Source organism: Arachis hypogaea, chromosome 15 (assembly GCF_003086295.3).
Source record: "Arachis hypogaea cultivar Tifrunner chromosome 15, arahy.Tifrunner.gnm2.J5K5, whole genome shotgun sequence".
NCBI classification, from domain to species: domain Eukaryota; kingdom Viridiplantae; phylum Streptophyta; class Magnoliopsida; order Fabales; family Fabaceae; genus Arachis; species Arachis hypogaea.
In genome coordinates, this window is record NC_092050.1 from 92409146 (window position 1) to 92433667 (window position 24522).

The 24522-nt window shown below is 40.0% G+C and overlaps 3 non-coding genes across 3 annotated transcripts; all 3 read right to left on the reverse strand.

The window, feature by feature from the left end:
* Nucleotides 1-430: 430 nt before the first annotated feature.
* LOC112752505 (small nucleolar RNA R71) lies at nucleotides 431-538 on the reverse strand. The gene has a single exon (XR_003176939.1). It is a non-coding gene; the product is annotated as a small nucleolar RNA R71 (small nucleolar RNA).
* A 7987-nt stretch (nucleotides 539-8525) lies between these two features.
* Nucleotides 8526-8633, reverse strand: LOC112752506 (small nucleolar RNA R71). Its single transcript, XR_003176940.1, has one exon. It is a non-coding gene; the product is annotated as a small nucleolar RNA R71 (small nucleolar RNA).
* Nucleotides 8634-21539: 12906 nt separating this feature from the next.
* LOC112753258 (small nucleolar RNA R71) lies at nucleotides 21540-21646 on the reverse strand. Its single transcript, XR_003177651.1, has one exon. It is a non-coding gene; the product is annotated as a small nucleolar RNA R71 (small nucleolar RNA).
* Nucleotides 21647-24522: the final 2876 nt, after the last annotated feature.

The window sequence follows — 24522 nt, forward strand, 5'->3', positions numbered from 1 at the left end:
TAACCTTTCAGAAATTTTCGAACAGGAAAAGGAGATGGCAGCCGAAAATAATAATAATATAAGGAAGATGCTTGGTGACTTCACTGCACCTAATTCCAATTTACATGGAAGAAGCATCTCCATTCCTGCCATTGGAGCAAACAACTTTGAGTTGAAACCTCAATTAGTTTCTCTGATGCAGCAGAACTGCAAGTTTCATGGACTTTCATCTGAAGATCCCTTTCAGTTCTTAACTGAATTCTTGCAGATATGTGATACTGTTAAGACTAATGGAGTAGATCCTGAAGTCTACAGGCTCATGCTTTTCCCTTTTGCTGTAAGAGACAGAGCTAGATTATGGTTGGATTCTCAACCCAAAGACAGCCTGAACTCTTGGGATAAGCTGGTCAAGGCTTTCTTAGCCAAGTACTTTCCTCCTCAAAAGCTGAGCAAGCTTAGAGCTGATGTTCAAACCTTCAGACAGAAAGAAGGTGAATCCCTCTATGAAGCTTGGGAAAGATACAAACAGTTGACCAAAAAGTGTCCTTCTGACATGCTTTCAGAATGGACCATCCTGGATATATTCTATGATGGTTTATCTGAGCTATCAAAAATGTCACTGGACACTTCTGCAGGTGGATCCATTCACCTAAAGAAAACGCCTGCAGAAGCTCAAGAACTCATTGACATGGTTGCTAATAACCAGTTCATGTACACTTCTGAAAGAAATCCTGTGAGTAATGGGACGCCTATGAAGAAGGGAGTTCTTGAAGTTGATACTCTGAATGCCATATTGGCTCAGAATAAAATATTGACTCAGCAAGTCAATATGATCTCTCAGAGTCTGCATGGAATGCAAGCTGCATCCAACAGTACTCAAGAGGCATCTTCTGAAGAAGAAGCTTATGATCCTGAGAACCCTACAATAGCAGAGGTAAATTACTTAGGTGAACCTTATGGAAACACCTATAACTCATCATGGAGAAATCATCCAAATCTCTCATGGAAGGATCAAAAGCCTCAACAAGGCTTTAATAATGGTGGAAGAAACAGGTTTAGCAATAGCAAGCCTTTTCCATCATCAACTCAGCAACAGACAGAGAACTCTGAACAAAATGCTTCTAATTTAGCAAATCTGGTCTCTGATTTATCTAAGGCCACTGTAAGTTTCATGAATGAAACAAGGTCTTCCATTAGAAATCTGGAAGCACAAGTGGGCCAGCTGAGTAAAAGGATCACTGAAATCCCTCCTAGTACTCTCCCAAGCAATATAGAAGAGAATCCAAAAGGAGAGTGCAAGGCCATTGACATAAGCACCATGGCCGAACCTGTGAGGAGAGGAGAGGACGTGAATCCCAAGGAGGAAGACCTCCTGGGACGTCCAGTGGTCAATAAGGAGCTTCCCTCTGAGGAACCAAAGGACTCTGGGGCCCATCTAGAGACCATAGAGATCCCATTGAACTTTCTTATACCCTTCATGAGCTCTGATGAGTATTCCTCTTCTGAAGAGAATGAGGATGTTACTGAAGAGCAAACTGCCAAGTTTCTTGGTGCGATCATGAAGCTAAATGCCAAATTATTTGGCATTGATACTTGGGAAGTTGAACCTCCCTTGTTCATCAATGAACTAAGTGATCTGGATCAACTGACATTGCCTCAGAAGAGACAGGATCCTGGAAAGTTCATAATACCCTGTACCATAGGCACCATGATCTTTAAGGCTCTGTGTGACCTTGGTTCAGGAATAAACCTCATGCCCTTCTCTGTAATAGAGAAACTGGGAATCTATGGGGTGCAAGCTGCTAAAATCTCATTAGAGATGGCAGACAGCTCAAGAAAACAGGCTTATGGACAAGTAGAGGACGTGTTAGTAAAGGTTGAAGGCCTTTACATCCCTGCTGATTTCATAGTCCTGGATACTGGAAAGGAAGAGGATGAATCCATCATCCTAGGAAGACCTTTCCTGGCCACAGCAAGAGCTGTGATTGATGTTGACAGAGGTGAAATATTCCTTCAATGGAATGAGAACTCCCTTGTGTTAAAAACTCAAGGATCTCCCTCTGCAACCATGGAGAGGAAGCAGAAAAAGCTTCTCTCCAAGCAGAGTCAACCAGAGCCCCCACAGTCAAACTCTAAGTTTGGTGTTGGGAGGCCACAACCAAACTCTAAGTTTGGTGTTGAACTCCCATATCCAAACTCTAAGTTTGGTGTTGGAGAGTCTCAACAAAGCTCTGCACATCTGTGAGGCTCCATGAGAGCCCACTGTCAAGCTATTGACATTAAAGAAGCGCTTGTTGGGAGGCAACCCAATGTTTATTTATCTAACTATATTTTTCTTAGTTATGTGTCTTTATAGGTTCATGATCATGTGGAGTCACAAAATAAATATAAAAATTGAAAACGGAATCAAAAACAGCAGAAGAAAAATCACACCCTGGAGGAGCATCTGTCTGGCGTTCAAATGCCAGAACAGAGCATAGTTCTGGCGCTGAACGCCCAGAATGGGAGCATCCTGGCGCTGAACGCCCAGAACAAGAATGGTTCTGGCGTTCAACGCCAGAAATGGCAGCAAAGGGGCGTTGAACGCCCAAAATGGGCACCAACCTGGTGCTGAACGCCCAGAGTTGTGTGCAAGGGCATTTTACATGCCTAAATTGGTGCAGGGATGTAAATGCCTTGACATCTCAGGATCTGTAGACCCCACAGGATCCCCACCTACCTCATCATCTCTCTTTCCATTCATGATCATCCCTTCTTTTTTTCCATTTACCACTCACATCCATACACCCACTACCTTCAAAAATTCAACATCTCTCTCCCACCCAATCCCAACCATATGGCCGAATACACACTCCCATCCATCTCCTCCATATCTTCTTCTTATTCTTCTATTCTTTCTTCTTTTGCTCGAGGGCGAGCAACATTCTAAGTTTGGTGTGGTAAAAGCATAGCTTTTTTGTTTTTTCCATAACCATTGATGGCACCTAAGGCCAGAGAAACCTCTAGAAAGAGGAAAGGGAAGACAAAAGCTTCCATCAAGGGTCTATAGCTCAGTGGTAGAACATTTGACTGCAAATCAAGAGATCCCTGAGATACCTCAAGGGATACATTTTCTTCCACACAATTATTGGAAGCAACTAAGGGTGGAACATCAAGAGCACTTCATCATCCTTCATGAAATCAGAGAAGATCTAAAAGCACTGAAGGAGGAGCAACAAAGGCAAGGAAGAGACATAGAAGAGCTCAAGGACATCACTAAGGTGGACTCATTCCTTGTTCTTACTTTCTCTGTTTTTCGTTTTCTATGTTATGTGCTTATCTATGTTTGTGTCTTCATTACATGATCATTAGTAGTAGTAACTATGTCTTAAAGTTATAAATGTCCTATGACTCCATCACCTCTCTTAAATGAAAAATGTTTTAATTCAAAAGAACAAGAAGTACATGAAGTTTTGAATTTATCCTTGAACTTAGCTTAATTATATTGATGTGGTGACAATGCTTCTTGTTTTTTTGAATGTATGCTTGAACAGTGCATATATCTTTAGAAGTTATTGTTCATGAATGTTAAATATGTTGGCTCTTGAAAGAATGATGACTAGGAGACATGTTATTTGATAATCTGAAAAATCATAAAAATGATTCTTGAAGCAAGAAAAAGCAGCAAAGAACAAAGCTTGCAAAAAAAAAAAAAAATAGGCGAAAAAAAAAAGAAAGAAAAAGAAAAAGCAAGCAGAAAAAGCCAAAGCTCTTAAAACCAAGAGGCAAGAGCAAAAAGCCAATAACCCTTAAAACCAAAAGGCAAGGGCAAATAAAAAGGATCCCAAGGCTTTGAGCATCAGTGGATAGGAGGGCCTAAAGGAATAAAATTCTGGTCTAAGCGGCTAAACCAAGCTGTCCCTAACCATGTGCTTGTGGCGTGTAGATGTCAAGTGAAAACTTGAGACTGAGCGGTTAAAGTCAAGGTCCAAAGCAAAAAAAAAAAGAGTGTGCTTAAGAACCCTGGACACCTCTAATTGGGGACTTTAGCAAAGCTGAGTCACAATCTGAAAAGGTTCACCCAATTATGTGTCTGTGGCATTTATGTATCCGGTGGTAATACTGGAAAACAAAATGCTTAGGGCCACGGCCAAGACTCATAAAGAAGCTGTGTTCAAGAATCATCATGCTGAACTAAGAGAGTCAATAACACTATTCGAAATCTGAAGTTCCTATAGATGCCAATCATTCTGAACCTCAATGGATAAAGTGAGATGCCAAAACTATTCAAGAGGCAAAAAGCTATAAGTCCCGCTCATATGATTGAAGCTCTGTTTCATTGATAGTTTGGAATTTATAGTATATTCTATTCTTTTTATCCTATTTTGATTTTCAGTTGCTTGGGGACAAGCAACAATTTAAGTTTGGTGTTGTGATGAGCGGATAATTTATACGCTTTTTGACATTGTTTTTAGTATGTTTTTAGTAGGATCTAGTTACTTTTAGGGATGTTTTTAATAGATTTTGTGTTAAATTCACATTTCTGGACTTTACTATGAGTTTGTGTGTTTTTCTGTGATTTCAGGTATTTTCTGGCTGAAATTGAGGGACTTGAGCAGAAATCAGATTCAGAGGTTGAAAAAGGACTACTGATGCTGTTGGATTCTGACCTCCCTGCACTCAAAGTGGATTTTCTGGAGCTACAGAAATCGAAATGGCGCGCTTCCAATTGAGTTGGAAAGTAGACATCCAGGGCTTTCCAGAAATATATAATAGTCAATACTTTGGCCAAGAATTGACGACGTAAACTGGCGTTCAACGCCAGCTTTCTACCCAAATCTGGCGTCCAGCGCCAGAAAAGGATCCAAAACCAGAGTTGAACGCCCAAACTGGCACAAAAACTGGCGTTCAACTCCACAATTGGCCTCTGCACGCGCAACACTTAAGCTCAGCCCAAACACACACCAAGTGGGCCCCAGAAGTGGATTTATACATCAAATACTTACTCATGTAAACCCTAATATCTAGTTTATTATAAATAGGACCTCTTACTATTGTATTAGGCATCTTTGGATTACCTTATGATCCTTTGATCACGTTTTAGGGGGCTGGCCATCTCGGCCATGCCTGGACCTTCACTTATGTATTTTTAACGGTAGAGTTTCTACACTCCATAGATTAAGGTGTGGAGCTCTACTGTCCCTCAAAGATTAATGCAAAGTACTACTGTTTTCTATTCAATTCTTCTTATTTCGCTTCTAAGATATCCATTCGCACCCAAGAACGTGATGAAGGTGATGATTATGTGTGACGCTCATCATCCTTCTCCCTTATGAACGCATGCCTGACAAACACTTCTGTTCTACATGAAATAAGCTAGAATGAGTATCTCTTAGATCTCCTAACCAGAATCTTCGTGGCGTAAGCTAGAATGATGGCGGCATTCAAGAGAATCCGGAAGGTTTAAACCTTGTCTGTGGTATTCCGAGTAGGATTCAATGATTGAATGACTGTGACGAGCTCCGAACTCGCGATTGCAGGGCGTTAGTGACGGACGCAAAAGGATAGTAAATCCTATTCCAGCATGATCGAGAACCGACAGATGAATAGCCGTGCCGTGACAGGGTGCGTGAGCATATTATTCACTGAGAGGATAAGATGAAGCCATTGACAAGGGTGATGCCTCTAGACGATTAGCCGTGCCGTGACAGGGCATTGGATCATTTTCCCGTGAGATGACCGAAAGTAGCCATTGACAGTGGTGATGTATCACATAAAGCCAGCCATGGAAAAGAGTAAGACTGATTGGATGAAGATAGTAGGAAAGCAGAGGTTCAGAGGAACGAAAAGCATCTCCATTCGCTTATCTGAAATTCCTACCAATGATTTACATAAGTACCTCTATCCCTATTCTTTTATTTATTATTCGAAAACTCCATAATTATTTTATATCCGCCTGACTGAGATTTACAAGGTGACCATAGCTTGCTTCATACCAACAATCTCCGTGGGATTCGACCCTTACTCACGTAAGGTATTACTTGGACGACCCAGTGCACTTGCTGGTTAGTTGTATCGAAGTTGTGACAATCATGAATTAAGATCAGAGCACCAAGCTTTGAAGCCATTACCAGGATTTGTTCGAGCCTGGAGATCACAATTTCGTGCACCAAGTTTTTGGCGCCGTTGCCGGGGATTGTTCGAGTTTGGACAACTGACGGTTCATCCTGTTGCTCAGATTAGGTAATTTTCTTTTTGATTTAGTTTTCAAAAAAAAGTTTTCAAAAACCTTTCAAAATTTTCTTCTTTGTTTTCAAAAAAAAAAAATGTTTTCAAAAATATATTTTTCTTCAAGATTTTTAAGAATGAATTCTAGTGTTTCATGAAACATGTTGAATCCTATCTGGCTGTAAAGCCATACCCAAACTGCTTTGGGATTGGTATTCAACTAATCACTCCAGTCCATGTAATTATATGTTGAAGCTTGGCTGGCTATTAAGCCATGCCTGACCCTTTGATTGGAGCTTTAGAGCATAAGATTCCTGGAATTCATATTAAAAATTTTGGAATCCTTATTTTTCTTTTTCAAAATAATTTTTCGAAAAATATAAAATAAAAATCCAAAAAAATTTAGAAAATCACAAAAATAAAAAAATATTTCATGTTTCTTGTTTGAGTCTTGAGTCATATCATAAGTTTGGTGTCAATTGCATGTGCATCTTGCATTTTTCGAAAATTTCATGCATTCATGGTGTTCTTCATGATCTTCAAGTTGTTCTTGGTAAGTCTTCTTGTTTGATCTTGATGATTTTTTGTTTTGTGTCTTTTCATGTTTATCATATGCATTCTTGAATTCTTAGTGCGTAAGCATTAAAGAATTCTAAGTTTAGTGTCTTGCATGTTTTCTTTGCATTAAAATTTTTTTCAAAATTGTGTCTATGATGTTCATCTTGACACTCATGGTGTTCTTGGTGTTCATCTTGACATTCATAGCATTCTTGCATGCATTCATTGTTTTGATCTAAAATTGCCATGCATTGCATTATTTTTCTTGTTTTTCTCTCTCATCATAAAAATTCAAAAAAAAAAAAAAAATATCTTTCCCTTTTTCTCTCATCAAATTCGAAAATTTGGATTGACTTTTTCAAAAATTTTTAAAATCAAGTTGTTTCTTATGAGTCAAATCAAATTTTCAATTTGAAAATCTTATCTTTTTCAAAATCTTTTTCAAAAAAAAAAATCAAATCTTTTTCAAAATTATTAGTTATTTCCGAAAATTCCAAAAATATTTTTCAAAAATCTTTTTCTTATTTTTATATAAAATTTTCGAAAATAACAATAACAATTAATGTTTTGATTCAAAATTTTCAAGTTTGTTACTTGCTTGTTAAGAAAGATTCAAACTTTAAGTTCTAGAATCATATCTTATGATTTTTTGTGAATCAAGTTATTAATTGTGATTTTAAAAATCAAATCTTTTTCAAAACTAATTTCAATCATATCTTTTCAAAAATATCTTCTTATCTTTTTCAAAAATTTGATTTCAAAATATCTTTTCTAACTTCCTAACTTCTTACCTTTTCAAAATTTGTTTCAACTAACTAACTAACTTTTTGTTTGTTTCTTAACTTTTTCAAAACTACCTAACTAACTCTCTCTCCCTAATTTTCGAAAATATCTTCCCTCTTTTTCAAAAATTTCTTTTTTATTAACTAATTATTTTTATTTTTTTTATATAAAAAAAAAATTTCGAAAAAAAATACTAACCTTTTTCAAAAACTATTTTCAAAAATCACTAACTCTTTTTCAAAAATTGTTTTCGAAAATTCACTTCCCCCTCTCATCTTCTTCTATTTGTTTATTGATATACTAACATCTTTCCTTCAACTCTCCAAAAATCCGAACCCCCTCTCTCTCTGAGTTCAGATTTTCTTCCCTTCTTTTCTTCTACTAACACAAGGATCCCTATACTGTGGTATAAAGGATCCATATTATTATTACTATTTTTTCTGTGCCATCTTCTTTGTCATATGAGCAGGAGCAAGGACAAGAACATTCTTGTTAAAGCAGATCCAGAACCTGAAAGGACTCTGAAAAAAAAAAAATTAAGAGAAGCTAAAATACAATAATCCAGAGATAACCTTTCAGAAATTTTCGAACAGGAAAAGGAGATGGCAGCCGAAAATAATAATAATATAAGGAAGATGCTTGGTGACTTCACTGCACCTAATTCCAATTTACATGGAAGAAGCATCTCCATTCCTGCCATTGGAGCAAACAACTTTGAGCTGAAACCTCAATTAGTTTCTCTGATGCAGCAGAACTGCAAGTTTCATGGACTTTCATCTGAAGATCCCTTTCAGTTCTTAACTGAATTCTTGCAGATATGTGATACTGTTAAGACTAATGGAGTAGATCCTGAAGTCTACAGGCTCATACTTTTCCCTTTTGCTGTAAGAGACAGAGCTAGATTATGGTTGGATTCTCAACCCAAAGACAGCCTGAACTCTTGGGATAAGCTGGTCAAGGCTTTCTTAGCCAAGTACTTTCCTCCTCAAAAGCTGAGCAAGCTTAGAGCTGATGTTCAAACCTTCAGACAGAAAGAAGGTGAATCCCTCTATGAAGCTTGGGAAAGATACAAACAGTTGACCAAAAAGTGTCCTTCTGACATGCTTTCAGAATGGACCATCCTGGATATATTCTATGATGGTTTATCTGAGCTATCAAAAATGTCACTGGACACTTCTGCAGGTGGATCCATTCACCTAAAGAAAACGCCTGCAGAAGCTCAAGAACTCATTGACATGGTTGCTAATAACCAGTTCATGTACACTTCTGAAAGAAATCCTGTGAGTAATGGGACGCCTATGAAGAAGGGAGTTCTTGAAGTTGATACTCTGAATGCCATATTAGCTCAGAATAAAATATTGACTCAGCAAGTCAATATGATCTCTCAGAGTCTGCATGGAATGCAAGCTGCATCCAACAGTACTCAAGAGGCATCTTCTGAAGAAGAAGCTTATGATCCTGAGAACCCTGCAATAGCAGAGGTAAATTACTTAGGTGAACCTTATGGAAACACCTATAACTCATCATGGAGAAATCATCCAAATCTCTCATGGAAGGATCAAAAGCCTCAACAAGGCTTTAATAATGGTGGAAGAAACAGGTTTAGCAATAGCAAGCCTTTTCCATCATCAACTCAGCAACAGACAGAGAACTCTGAACAAAATGCTTCTAATTTAGCAAATCTGGTCTCTGATCTATCTAAGGCCACTGTAAGTTTCATGAATGAAACAAGGTCTTCCATTAGAAATCTGGAAGCACAAGTGGGCCAGCTGAGTAAAAGGATCACTGAAATCCCTCCTAGTACTCTCCCAAGCAATATAGAAGAGAATCCAAAAGGAGAGTGCAAGGCCATTGACATAAGCGCCATGGCCGAACCTGTGAGGAGAGGAGAGGACGTGAATCCCAAGGAGGAAGACCTCCTGGGACGTCCAGTGGTCAATAAGGAGCTTCCCTCTGAGGAACCAAAGGACTCTGGGGCCCATCTAGAGACCATAGAGATCCCATTGAACTTTCTTATACCCTTCATGAGCTCTGATGAGTATTCCTCTTCTGAAGAGAATGAGGATGTTACTGAAGAGCAAACTGCCAAGTTTCTTGGTGCGATCATGAAGCTAAATGCCAAATTATTTGGCATTGATACTTGGGAAGTTGAACCTCCCTTGTTCATCAATGAACTAAGTGATCTGGATCAACTGACATTGCCTCAGAAGAGACAGGATCCTGGAAAGTTCATAATACCCTGTACCATAGGCACCATGATCTTTAAGGCTCTGTGTGACCTTGGTTCAGGAATAAACCTCATGCCCCTCTCTGTAATAGAGAAACTGGGAATCTATGGGGTGCAAGCTGCTAAAATCTCATTAGAGATGGCAGACAGCTCAAGAAAACAGGCTTATGGACAAGTAGAGGACGTGTTAGTAAAGGTTGAAGGCCTTTACATCCCTGCTGATTTCATAGTCCTGGATACTGGAAAGGAAGAGGATGAATCCATCATCCTAGGAAGACCTTTCCTGGCCACAGCAAGAGCTGTGATTGATGTTGACAGAGGTGAAATATTCCTTCAATGGAATGAGAACTCCCTTGTGTTAAAAACTCAAGGATCTCCCTCTGCAACCATGGAGAGGAAGCAGAAAAAGCTTCTCTCCAAGCAGAGTCAACCAGAGCCCCCACAGTCAAACTCTAAGTTTGGTGTTGGGAGGCCACAACCAAACTCTAAGTTTGGTGTTGAACTCCCATATCCAAACTCTAAGTTTGGTGTTGGAGAGTCTCAACAAAGCTCTGCACATCTGTGAGGCTCCATGAGAGCCCACTGTCAAGCTATTGACATTAAAGAAGCGCTTGTTGGGAGGCAACCCAATGTTTATTTATCTAACTATATTTTTCTTAGTTATGTGTCTTTATAGGTTCATGATCATGTGGAGTCAAAAAATAAATATAAAAATTGAAAACGGAATCAAAAACAGCAGAAGAAAAATCACAACCTGGAGGAGCATCTGTCTGGCATTCAAATGCCAGAACAGAGCATAGTTCTGGCGCTGAACGCCCAGAATGGGAGCATCCTGGCGCTGAACGCCCAGAACAAGCATGGTTCTGGCGTTCAACGCCAGAAATGGCAGCAAAGGGGCGTTGAACGCCCAAAATGGGCACCAACCTGGCGCTGAACGCCCAGAGTTGTGTGCAAGGGCATTTTACATGCCTAAATTGGTGCAGGGATGTAAATGCCTTGACATCTCAGGATCTGTAGACCCCACAGGATCCCCACCTACCTCATCATCTCTCTTTCCATTCATGATCATCCCTTCTTTTTTTCCATTTACCACTCACATCCATACACCCACTACCTTCAAAAATTCAACATCTCTCTCCCACCCAATCCCAACCATATGGCCGAATACACACTCCCATCCATCTCCTCCATATCTTCTTCTTATTCTTCTATTCTTTCTTCTTTTGCTCGAGGGCGAGCAACATTCTAAGTTTGGTGTGGTAAAAGCATAGCTTTTTTGTTTTTTCCATAACCATTGATGGCACCTAAGGCCAGAGAAACCTCTAGAAAGAGGAAAGGGAAGACAAAAGCTTCCATCAAGGGTCTATAGCTCAGTGGTAGAACATTTGACTGCAAATCAAGAGATCCCTGAGATACCTCAAGGGATACATTTTCTTCCACACAATTATTGGAAGCAACTAAGGGTGGAACATCAAGAGCACTTCATCATCCTTCATGAAATCAGAGAAGATCTAAAAGCACTGAAGGAGGAGCAACAAAGGCAAGGAAGAGACATAGAAGAGCTCAAGGACATCACTAAGGTGGACTCATTCCTTGTTCTTACTTTCTCTGTTTTTCGTTTTCTATGTTATGTGCTTATCTATGTTTGTGTCTTCATTACATGATCATTAGTAGTAGTAACTATGTCTTAAAGTTATAAATGTCCTATGACTCCATCACCTCTCTTAAATGAAAAATGTTTTAATTCAAAAGAACAAGAAGTACATGAAGTTTTGAATTTATCCTTGAACTTAGCTTAATTATATTGATGTGGTGACAATGCTTCTTGTTTTTTTGAATGTATGCTTGAACAGTGCATATGTCTTTAGAAGTTATTGTTCATGAATGTTAAATATGTTGGCTCTTGAAAGAATGATGACTAGGAGACATGTTATTTGATAATCTGAAAAATCATAAAAATGATTCTTGAAGCAAGAAAAAGCAGCAAAGAACAAAGCTTGCAAAAAAAAAAAAAAATAGGCGAAAAAAAAAAGAAAGAAAAAGAAAAAGCAAGCAGAAAAAGCCAAAGCTCTTAAAACCAAGAGGCAAGAGCAAAAAGCCAATAACCCTTAAAACCAAAAGGCAAGGGCAAATAAAAAGGATCCCAAGGCTTTGAGCATCAGTGAATAGGAGGGCCTAAAGGAATAAAATCCTGGTCTAAGCGGCTAAACCAAGCTGTCCCTAACCATGTGCTTGTGGCGTGTAGGTGTCAAGTGAAAACTTGAGACTGAGCGGTTAAAGTCAAGGTCCAAAGCAAAAAAAAAAAGAGTGTGCTTAAGAACCCTGGACACCTCTAATTGGGGACTTTAGCAAAGCTGAGTCACAATCTGAAAAGGTTCACCCAATTATGTGTCTGTGGCATTTATGTATCCGGTGGTAATACTGGAAAACAAAATGCTTAGGGCCACGGCCAAGACTCATAAAGAAGCTGTGTTCAAGAATCATCATGCTGAACTAAGAGAGTCAATAACACTATTCGAAATCTGAAGTTCCTATAGATGCCAATCATTCTGAACCTCAATGGATAAAGTGAGATGCCAAAACTATTCAAGAGGCAAAAAGCTATAAGTCCCGCTCATATGATTGAAGCTCTGTTTCATTGATAGTTTGGAATTTATAGTATATTCTATTCTTTTTATCCTATTTTGATTTTCAGTTGCTTGGGGACAAGCAACAATTTAAGTTTGGTGTTGTGATGAGCGGATAATTTATACGCTTTTTGACATTGTTTTTAGTATGTTTTTAGTAGGATCTAGTTACTTTTAGGGATGTTTTTAATAGATTTTGTGTTAAATTCACATTTCTGGACTTTACTATGAGTTTGTGTGTTTTTCTGTGATTTCAGGTATTTTCTGGCTGAAATTGAGGGACTTGAGCAGAAATCAGATTCAGAGGTTGAAAAAGGACTACTGATGCTGTTGGATTCTGACCTCCATGCACTCAAAGTGGATTTTCTGGAGCTACAGAACTCGAAATGGCGCGCTTCCAATTGCGTTGGAAAGTAGACATCCAGGGCTTTCCAGAAATATATAATAGTCCATACTTTGGCCAAGAATTGATGACGTAAACTGGCGTTCAACGCCAGCTTTCTACCCAAATCTGGCGTCCAGCGCCAGAAAATGATCCAAAACCAGAGTTGAACGCCCAAACTGGCACAAAAACTGGCGTTCAACTCCACAATTGGCCTCTGCACGCGCAACACTTAAGCTCAGCCCAAACACACACCAAGTGGGCCCCAGAAGTGGATTTATACATCAAATACTTACTCATGTAAACCCTAGTAGCTAGTTTATTATAAATAGGACCTCTTACTATTGTATTAGGCATCTTTGGATTACCTTATGATCCTTTGATCACGTTTTAGGGGGCTGGCCATCTCGGCCATGCCTGGACCTTCACTTATGTATTTTTAATGGTAGAGTTTCTACACTCCATAGATTAAGGTGTGGAGCTCTGCTGTCCCTCAAAGATTAATGCAAAGTACTACTGTTTTCTATTCAATTCTTCTTATTTCGCTTCTAAGATATCCATTCGCACCCAAGAACGTGATGAAGGTGATGATTATGTGTGACGCTCATCATCCTTCTCCCTTATGAACGCGTGCCTGACAAACACTTCTGTTCTACATGAAATAAGCTAGAATGAGTATCTCTTAGATCTCCTAACCAGAATCTTCGTGGCGTAAGCTAGAATGATGGCGGCATTCAAGAGAATCCGAAAGGTCTAAACCTTGTCTGTGGTATTCTGAGTAGGATTCAATGATTGAATGACTGTGACGAGCTCCGAACTCGCGATTGCAGGGCGTTAGTGACGGACGCAAAAGGATAGTAAATCCTATTCCAGCATGATCGAGAACCGACAGATGAATAGCTGTGCCGTGACAGGGTGCATGAGCATATTATTCACTGAGAGGATAAGATGAAGCCATTGACAAGGGTGATGCCTCCAGACGATTAGCCGTGCCGTGACAGGGCATTGGATCATTTTCCCGTGAGATGACCGAAAGTAGCCATTGACAGTGGTGATGTATCACATAAAGCCAGCCATGGAAAGGAGTAAGACTGATTGGATGAAGATAGTAGGAAAGCAGAGGTTCAGAGGAACGAAAAGCATCTCCATTCGCTTATCTGAAATTCCTACCAATGATTTACATAAGTACCTCTATCCCTATTCTTTTATTTATTATTCGAAAACTCCATAATTATTTTATATCCGCCTGACTGAGATTTACAAGGTGACCATAGCTTGCTTCATACCAACAATCTCCGTGGGATTCGACCCTTACTCACGTAAGGTATTACTTGGACGACCCAGTGCACTTGCTGGTTAGTTGTATCGAAGTTGTGACAATCATGAATTAAGATCAGAGCACCAAGCTTTGAAGCCATTACCAGGATTTGTTCGAGCCTGGAGATCATAATTTCGTGCACCAATAGACTACAGGAAGCTCAATGAGGCTACACGAAAAGATCATTTCCCCCTTCCATTCATGGATCAGATGTTGGAAAGACTTGCAGGGCAGGCATATTATTGTTTTGTCGACAGTTATTCAGGATATAACTAAATAGTGGTTGATCCCAGAGATCAAGAGAAAACCTCATTCACTTGCCCATATAGAGTGTTTGCCTACAGGCGCATGCCATTTGGGTTATGTAATGCACATGCGACTTTCCAACGCTGCATGCTTTCTATCTTTTCAGATATGATAGAAAAATTCATTGAAGTTTTTATGGATGATTTCTCGGTATTCGGAGATTCCTTCCCTAGTTGCCTACATCACCTCGCCTTGGTATTGAAAAGATGCCAAGAGACCAATCTGGTCTTGAACTGGGAGAAATGTCACTTTATGGTGACAGGAGGAATAGTCCTTGGTCACAAAGTTTCTAACCAAAGTAGAACTTATTGAAAAACTGCCTCCACCCAATGATGTCAGGGCAATTAGGAGTTTTTTAGGGCATGTTCGTTTTTACAGAAGGTTTATTAAATATTTTTCAAAGATAGCCAAGCCCTTAAGCAATCTCCTTGTATCTGATACACCATTTATCTTTGATGAAACATGCATGTTAGCCTTTGAAAATTTAAAAATGAGGTTGTCCTCTGCTCCTATCATTTCCCCACCTGATTGGAATTTACCATTTGAATTAATGTATGACGCATCTGATTTTGCATTTGGGGCAGTGTTAGGACAGAGGAAAGATAACTTAGTCCATGTGATATACTATGCGAGCAAAGTCCTTAATGATACTCAAAGAAATTATACCACTACTGAAAAGGAGTTGTTAGCAATAGTTTTTGCATTTGACAAGTTTAGATCGTACCTCATTGGTGCTAAAGTGATTGTTTTTACAGATCACACAGCACTAAAATATTTGTTTGCCAAGCAAGAATCAAAGCCAAGACTAATAAGATGGATCTTATTATTGCAGGAATTCAATATTGAAATCAAAGACAAGAAAGGAGTGGAGAACAAGGTAGCAGATCACCTATCCAGGATTCCTCATGATAAAGGTGGAACACCTGATACAAGTGTGAACGAGTTCTTCCCTGATGAGCAGTTGATGATAGTTCACAAAGAACCATGGTTCGCAGACATTGCCAACTTCAAGGCAACTGGAGCATTGCCTCCAGAGATCAATAAACATCAAAAAAGGAAGCTCATGAATGATGCAAAGTATTTTGTCTAGGATGAGCCATATCTATTCAAGAAGTGTTCAGATGGAATCCTTAGAAGATGTGTTTCGGAAGAAAAAGGACGAGAGGTCCTATGGAATTGCCACGGCTCATGCTATGGAGGCCACTTTGGAGGGGATAGAACTGCAGCTAAGGTGTTACAAAGTGGATTCTTTTGGCCCACCCTATTTAAGGATGCCAAAGAACTAGTAAAGAGTTGCAATGAATGCCAAAGATCTGGAAACTTGCCCAAAAGAAATGAGATACCACAAAATTTCTTCTTGGAACTGGAATTGTTTGATGTGTGAGGAATCGATTTCATGGGACCATTCCCAACCTCATATGCAAACAAGTACATCTTGGTAGCAGTGGATTATGTTTCCAAGTGGGTAGAGGCTATTGCAACCCCAACGAATGATAACAGGGTAGTCATGAACTTCCTCAGGAAGAATATCTTTAGCCGGTTTGGAGTCCCACGAGCACTCATCAGTGATGGAGGGAGCCATTTTTGTAACAGACCACTAGAAGCTCTTCTCCTACGATATGGGGTAAAACACAAGGTAGCCACACCTTACCATCCCCAAACAAGTGGACAAACTGAGATATCCAACAGAGAGCTAAAGAGGATTCTGGAAAAGACTGTGGGTGCATCAAGAAAGGGTTGGTCGTAGAAGCTGGATGATGCTCTTTGGGCATACAGAACAGCATTCAAAACACCACTTGGAATGTCCCCATATCAACTAGTGTATGGGAAAGCTTGTCATTTACCACTGGAGCTGGAACACAAAGCTCTCTGGGCTATCAAGATACTAAATTTTGACAGCATTGCTGCTGGTGCAAAGAGGATCTTGCAGCTGCAAGAGATGGAGGATTTCAGGTCACAAGCCTATGAAAATACCAAGATGTATAAAGAGAAGGCAAAGAGAAGACATGACCTGCATCTTGCACCCAGGAGTTTCGAAAAGGGGCAGCGAGTATTCCTTTACAATTCTAAATTGAGACTATTCCCAGGAAAACTCAAATCATGGTGGTCCGGACCTTTTCTTGTCACAAAAGTTTCGCCATATGGACACATCGAAATCATGGATGAAGGTTCAGAGAGGACTTTTACAGTGAACGGACAAAGACTCAAGCATTATCTGGGCAACATGGGGGAAAACCCCAGAGTAAATTACCATCTCAAGTAAAGAAGGAACCGTCGAGCTAGCGACGATAAAAGAGCGCTCTGTTGGGAGGCAACCCAACCTCAGGTAGTTTCCTTTTCATCTTTATTTCAATAAGGATCACAAGTTGTTTTTCCTGTATTGCGAGGAGCTAAGTTTGGTGTTCCACACCAAAACAATTCAAGAGTGAAAGTGTGATTCTAAGTTTGGTTTTCCACCAAAGGAATTTAGTTAAAACCACACTCCATTCCCAAAGCACATTGCTAGATCCAATCAATCAATGGAAACCACTTAGATTTAGTTAGATTTTAGTTGATAATTATTTTGTTAAACATCAAGATATGAGGTTCTCTGCATATATGCAAGGTTCTCTACTGGGCAAGGAACTAAGTTTGGTGTTGACACACCAAATTAAGTTCAGAAGTCACAAGCATACATGCAAGCTAACTATTTCTCAAGTGCTTTGGGAACAAGCAACTTCCAATAACTTTGAAGGAATCTTATGAGGAAATGGTGCACCTTCACCCAAGGAAGTGAGGTAGCAAAGACCAGGATGATGACAAAAAGAGGGCAACTAGAAACCATCACCTGAAGGTTGTATTGTCACTTAACTCCATGTACTAGAATGTTGAAAATTGGAAGTCCGAATGCAATCTTGATTAATAGTTACATGATAGTTTGAAATTTTTTATTTTGTCTTTTAAGTTTTTGGTTGAATAAGGTCTATGTTTGCTAGTCTTCATGTCACTGCATCCTTACTTTGCTTACTTGTATGCTTGTCCTTTTGAACCAAATGAAAAAGAGAATGAGTGTTTTAAAAGACCAGAGAGGAGTTCATACTACGGAGTAAGTTCATGAGTTTATGGTGTGGTCATAAGTTAGCTAAGTTGGTTCAACCACAAGGTGGGAAGACAACTATCTGTCATGAATACTATGCTTGAGACACACCCCATGAGACTAGCTAAATAAGAAGATCCTAATAAGAAAAAGGGAAAGAACAATAAAGGTTGAAAAGTAAAAGAAAAAGAGTAAGCAATAAGGCTAGGCACCAATGGTTTTAATCTTGAGGCATGTGTCTGTGGTGCTCCTGTGTGAGGGATCTACTTGGATGAATAAGCTCTTAGGGGTGCCTTATCACTTGGTAACTTGGGTTAACTAACTCGGGATTATCAGCTGAAAGTCCACTATCAAGAGTAACCCTCACTACAGAGCATTTAGTAACCCAAAGAGGTGCTGGACACCAAGGTCTAAAGAAAAAAAAAATAAACTATATGCCTATGGTGTGTATGTATGGGGGAAAGACTTGAGCAAGTAAGTCCTTAGGGGTGCTTCAACACTTAGCACCTTGAACCAACTGGTTCGGGAGTGTTGGCTGAAAGCTTATTTTAAAGAGTTGCCCCCTTACAGAGCACTTAGCCTAAGAACAAAAAAATAAGCCCTGAAATGACAACAAAAGGATCAATGAATAAAAGTCTCATGGGATGCAATCACAGTGAGTATTCTAGGACATGATAAAGGTCTGAAAGCCAGGAATGAACCTAAGTTGCTATGCATGAAACCACCATAAAACCAGGGACATGACTTCCACAAGAATGACTCATTTCTCTTGGCATTCCATTCATCATTTTCTTGTTCCAGTACTTGCTTAGGGACAAGCAAGCTTTAAGTTTGGTGTTGTGATGCCAGGGCATTTTGGCCAGTTTCACTGACCTTTTCTTTACTATTTTTAGGGTAGTTTCATGCATTTCCTTAGGAAATAAGCTAGTTTTGGGTAGATATTCACTTACATCTTGATTCAAGCATACATTATGCACTTTACATGATTTCATGAGGATTTTGCATGGATTTAATGACAAATTGGATGTTGCAATTCCCATGACTTGGATTAGAACTTTGATGCATTCTATTGCTTGATTTTAGGACAAAGGAAGAAGAACCACATTAGTGGCTACGGTAGTTACACTAACGTTAACACTAACGTGGAATGGGAGTAACTTGCAAAGTTAATGAGAAAAGTAATTGTCAATAACGCTCTCGAAGCCATCATTGCCCACGTTAAGAGTCACGTTAACTAAGTTAACGTGAACTCTAACGTGGAAGAAAGGAAATGGAGCCAACGTTAGTGACACTCAACATTATCACTAACGTTGGACCAAGCTCATAAGTGGCCACGTTAGTTGCCACGTTAACTTAGTTAACGTGGCCTCTAACGTTAAGAAGTAAAGGGGAAGCCAATGTTAGTGACATTCAACTTTATCACTAACGTTGGCCAAGTCACAATAAGCCATGTTAACTCCCACGTTAACCTAGTTAACGTGGAAGCTAACGTGAATAAATAAGGTGGTCGATAACGTTAGTGACACCAAACATTGTCACTAACGTTGGAATGAGCCCACACAAGCCACTATGAGCCACGTTAACTCCCACGTTAACTTAGTTAACGTGGAAGCTAACGTGGATAAGGGAATGATGAGCCAACGTTAGTGACACTCAACTTTGTCACTAACGTTGGAGATGGCTAGCATGGCCACGTTAGAAGCCACGTTAACCTAGTTAACGTGGACTCTAACGTGAGAAATAGGGGCACATTGGAACGCTAGTGACAATGGTAAGTGTCACTAACGTTCTCGAAGGTTGGCAAGCCTACGTTAAAAGAGCCACGTTAACTAAGTTAACGTGGACTCTAACGTAAGGAAGGGGGAGACTTCTCAACGTTACTGGGTAAGGTAAGTCCCAGTAACGTGTGCGAAGGGCATAGAGGCAACGTTAGTGGAAACGTTTGTGCCACTAACGTTGAAGTTAATGTGGCTCTTACTTTGGTGAGGAACGTTAGTGGAAAAGGTGATTGTCACTAATGTTCTCGAACCCATATTTTCACTGAACGTTAACACCACTAACGTCCTGAGCTAAAGTCTCTGCCCACTTCACACTTTCTCTCTGCAAGTAAAGCCAAGCCCAATGAAGAAGAGAAGTGCTTCAAACTCAAGATCCAAAGGCCCATACCCAAGACTTGAAGAGCCAACTAGAAGAACAGAAGAGTAGTATATATAGGAGTAGCTTTGAAATAAATTGGGGGAGCTGGAAAATTATAGGGAGCCTCTTGGCATAGAACTACTCTCTGTATTTTACTTTCTCTGCACTTCTAGTTTCATAATGTATTCTCCATCTTTGTTTTCATTTTCCAGAGCTATGAATAACTAAACCCCTTTCATTGGGTTAGGGAGCTCTGTTGTAATTTGATGGATCAATACTAGTTTTCATTATTCTTCTTCTATCTTTTCTCTTGATTTTACTTGAAAGCTTTCGATCTTCATCCAATTGGGTTGTTATCTTGGAAAAGAAGCTATTCAAACTTGGATCTCTTCTGAACCTTGAAAGAGGAATGAAGAGATCATGCTAGAAATGCTTTCTCATGCTGGACCAAATTGGGTTTGGATGGATATGTGACTATAATCTTCTCAACACTTGATTTGGGAAATGCATGTGGTATAATCAGTGACCATACTTCATCTCTTCTCATGAGCAATTGACCAAGGAATTGGCTATTGATCAAGATTTGAGAGATTGAATTACAAGAAATTGGAATTCGATCACTTAAGAATGCAAAGGAGATCAATGAGTGCATTGATTGAGGAAGAGATGAAAATGAAATTGATCCGGAGAATGCAACATCTCCTGAGCCCAATGAACTTCCCATTTCTGATCTTACCCATTCTCTTTATTTTCTGTCATTTACTTTTATGAGCAATTACCTCATTCCCATTTAAGATTCTGCAATTTACTTTCCGTCATCTACATTCAGCTCTTTATTTCCAGCATTTACTTTTCTGTTATTTACTTTCCCGCCATTTAATTTTCTGCAATTCTCAACTCAAATTCTGATTCGCTCAACTAGAACATTCCTCTAGTTAAAGTTGCTTGATCAATCAATCCCTGTGGGATTCGACCTCACTCTATTGTGAGTTTTTACTTGACGACGAATTCGGTGCAGTTGCCGAAGGAAATTTGTCAAGAGACAAGTTTTCCGTGCATCAAGTTTATGGCGCCGTTGCCGGGGATTGATTGTGCATCAACAATGATTAAATTGGAAGATAACTAGATTGAGCATTTTATTTTTGTGTGACTTAATTTTCTGTTTGAGTAATTTACTTTCAGTTTTAGTTAATTTCTTCCCTTCCCCTTTCTTTTTCTTTTTCGTTTTTAGTTATTTACAATTCATTTCACTAACGCACTAACTGTTTGATATATTGCATCACTTACACTACTTGTAATTCTGACAAAAATACTTTTTGCATCTATTTTCCTTGCTTGTACTTGTTGGTTGTATGACAGGGAGAAGAAGCGGAGCATCAACTTCCTTTGATTCTGAACCTGGGAGGACCTTCTTGAGATTAAGAAGGGAAGCAAGAGGAAAAAGAGTAGTTGGTGCTGAGGAAGAGGAGGAATACTTTGAACCAAACATGGAAGAAAACATGGAAAACCATCATGAAGAAGAGACTCACAACCATGGCGGAGGAGGTCGAGCAAATCATGCTGGGGAGGACAGAAGAGTTTTAGGCTCTTACATCAATCCAAACATAGGAAACTGTGGAAGTAGCATTCAAAAGCCAACCATCCACGCCAACAATTTTGAACTGAAGCCACAGCTCATCACCCTTGTTCAGAACAACTGTTCGTTCGGAGGGAGTGTCCAAGAGGACCCCAATCAACATCTAACCTCCTTCCTGAGAATATGTGACACAGTGAAGTCTAATGGTGTTCATCCTGACGCCTATAGACTGCTCTTATTTCCATTCTCACTCAAGGATAAGGCAGCCAAGTGGCTGGAGTCTTTCCCAAAAGAGAGCTTGACAACCTGGGAGGATATGGTGAACAAATTCTTAGCAAGATTTTACCCTCCTCAATGAATCAATAGGCTGAGAGCTGAGGTCCAAACTTTCAGGCAACAAGATGGTGAGACTCTGTATGAAGCATGGGAGAGGTTCAAAGACCTAACAAGAAGGAGCCCACCAGATATGTTCAATGAATGGGTGCAGCTACACATTTTCTATGAAGGGCTTTCTTATGAGTCAAAGAAGGCAATAGACCATTCATCCGGAGGATCCTTGAACAAGAAGAAGACCATTGAGGAGGCCATAGATGTCATTGAAACTGTAGCAGAGAATGACTACTTCTATGCTTCCAAAAGAGGGAACACGAGAGGAGTGATGGAACTAAATAATGTAGATGCTCTGCTGGCTCAAAACAAGCTCATTACCCAGCAGCTGGCTGACCTCACCAAGAAGATGGAGAGGAACCAAGTAGCAGCAATCACCACTTCATCAACAACCTAAGAAGGACTGAATGAAGAAGCAGAGGGAAGTCAGGAGCAAGTCAACTACATTGGGAATTCACCTAGGCAAAACCAAGATCCATACTCCAAGACCTACAACCACTGGATGGAGGAACCACCCAAACTTTGGGTGAAAAAATCAACAAGACCAAAGCCTTGATCAAAGACGCCCAAATCCCAACAATGCAGCTCACCAACATTTCACATCTAAACCATATCAACATTCCCATAACAACATCTCTCCACATCCACATCAAAACGAAAATAACATACCTCATTCTTCCACCTCTGATCCCAATCTACAATCATTGGATGATAGACTCTCAAAGATTGAGAATCTACTTAAAGGGATAGGCAAGGAGATTCAAGATAGTAAAGCATTCCGAGAAGAAGTGATGTCCAATATGCAGAATCAGGATGCTGCCATCAAGAAACTGGAGACACAAATTGGCTACTTATTCAAGCGAATTCCAAGCCACAACCTTCGCAGTAATACTAACTGAACCCAAAGGGAGGAGTGTCAGGCTATCACCCTTCGGAGTGGGAAGGAACTGAAGGAAACTCCCCAGAAACCACAAGAGGAGTACTCAAATAAAGAGGAAGAAGAGCAGGACGAAGCTCGAGTTCCCACTTTGAGTTCACAAAAAGGGGAAGGAGTACTGAAGCCAGACGTACCAAGAGTCCCATATCCTCAGCAATTAAAGAAGAAGGGGGATGACAACCAGTTTTCGAGATTTTTGGAGATCTTCAAGAAACTACACATCAACATACCCTTTGCTGAAGCAATAGAACAAATGCCACTCTACGCCAAGTTTTTAAAGGAGCTAATGACTAAGAAAAGAAGCTGGAAGAACAACGAGACTGTGATATTAACCAAAGAATGTAGTGCTATCATTCAGCACAAACTACCCCAGAAATTGAAGGATCCCGGGAGTTTTCAGATCCCTTGTATTATAGGGGAAATTACAGTGGAGAAAGCTCTTTGTGACTTAGGAGCCAGCATCAATTTGATGTCAGTAGCTATGATGAGGAAGATGAAGATAGAGGAGGCTAAACCAACAAAAATGGCCTTACAGTTGGCAGACAGATCATTCAAGTTCCCTCATGGCGTAGTAGAGGATTTGCTGGTGAAATTGGGAGACTTCATATTCCCGGCAGACTTCGTAGTGCTGGATACGCAGGAAGAAGCCAAGACCTCCATTATCCTGGGAAAGCCGTTCTTGGCCACTGCTGGAGCTGTCATTGATGTCCAAAAAGGTGATCTCACCCTGAGAGTACACAATGAAAAGATGACGATCAATGTGTTCAAGGCCATGAGTTACCCACCAGAGCAATTGGGAGAGTGTATGAGGTTGGACTCACTTGAAGATGCAGTGCAGGAAAGTTTTGAAGAAGAAGAACCTGAAGGTATAATAGAGGAGGAGTCTACGTTTAGTGAAGAGGTTGCAACAGCAGAGATTCAAATACAATGTGCACCAAAGGAAGAGAACGAAAAGTCAGAAGCACCCAAACTTGAACTCAAAGCACTGCCACCCTCTCTCAAATATGCATACTTAGGAGAAGATGAAAATTACCGAGTAATCATAAGCTCATGCCTCAGCCAAGATCAAGAGGATGAACTGCTCAAAGTACTGCGAAACCACAAAGATGCCATTGGTTGGACTCTTGTTGACTTGAAAGGGATAAGTTCGGCCATATGCATGCACAAGATACTGCTGGAAGATGATGCCAAACCATCCATTTAATCCCAAAGGAGGTTAAACCCAATCATGAAAAAAGTGGTATAGAAAGAAGTTATGAAGTTATGGCAGGGAGGGGTAATCTACCCGATCTCAGACAGCCCCTGGGTTAGCCCCGTGCATGTTGTCCCAAAAAAGGGAGGAATTACCGTGGTTCCCAATGAGAAGAACGAACTAATTCCTACAAGGACAGTCACAGGATGGCGGATGTGCATAGACTACAGGAAGCTCAATGAGGCTACACGAAAAGATCATTTCCCCCTTCCATTCATGGATCAAATGTTGGAAAGACTTGCAGGGCACGCATATTATTGTTTTCTCGACGGTTATTCAGGATATAACCAAATAGTGGTTGATCCCAGAGATCAAGAGAAAACCTCATTCACTTGCCCATATAGAGTGTTTTCCTACAGGCGCATACCATTTGGGTTATGTAATGCACCTGCGACTTTCCAACGCTGCATGCTTTCTATCTTTTCAGATATGATAGAAAAATTCATTGAAGTTTTTATGGATAATTTCTCGGTATTCGGAGATTCCTTCCCTAGTTGCCTACATCACCTCGCCTTGGTATTGAAAAGATGCCAAGAGACCAATCTGGTCTTGAACTAGGAGAAATGTCACTTTATGGTAACAGGAGGAATAGTCCTTGGTCACAAAGTTTCTAACCAAGGCATTGAGGTTGACATAGCCAAAGTAGAACTTATTGAAAAACTGCCTCCACCCAGTGATGTCAGTGCAATTAGGAGTTTTTTAGGGCATGCTGGTTTTTACAGAAGGTTTATTAAAGATTTTTCAAAGATAGCCAAGCCCTTAAGCAATCTC